Here is a 528-nt window from a genome sequence, read left to right on the forward strand (position 1 = left end):
CGGCGGCGGTATTACCCATTTTGGTTGTCTACCTACTGTACATTCGAAATTCCTTTACAATCAAGGCCACAGGGGCCTATCTAAATGCAATGATTGTTCCTCATTTTCGATATTGTATGACAAGTTGGTCACAGGCTCCTAAAACTGCCCGCAAGCCACTTGAGTCATTATATAAAAGCTCTCTAAAGATTCACGATAAGAAAAGCAGACGATTCCATCACTGTCATATTCTTGTAAAATACCAATTTCTCAGCTTGATGTATAAGATCCTTTATGACAACGCTGCTCCTCCACTAAAAGAATTCATATCTTTGGGCTCTGAAACAACAGCTCGAGCCACAAGATCTACAGTGCGAGGTGAATGCAGGATCCCTAAACGCAGGACAGTATTTGGAAACTCTGCTTTTTCTTGTATGGCCGCTCGTCAGTGGAATATGTTGCCTACAGACAGGGCCGGCGCTCCGCACATGCACATCACGCACTGCGCGTAGGGCACCAAGTGCTTGGGGGGGCACCAAAAAATCTGGC

Source organism: Cyprinus carpio, chromosome B4 (genome assembly GCF_018340385.1).
Source record: "Cyprinus carpio isolate SPL01 chromosome B4, ASM1834038v1, whole genome shotgun sequence".
Lineage (NCBI taxonomy): Eukaryota > Metazoa > Chordata > Actinopteri > Cypriniformes > Cyprinidae > Cyprinus > Cyprinus carpio.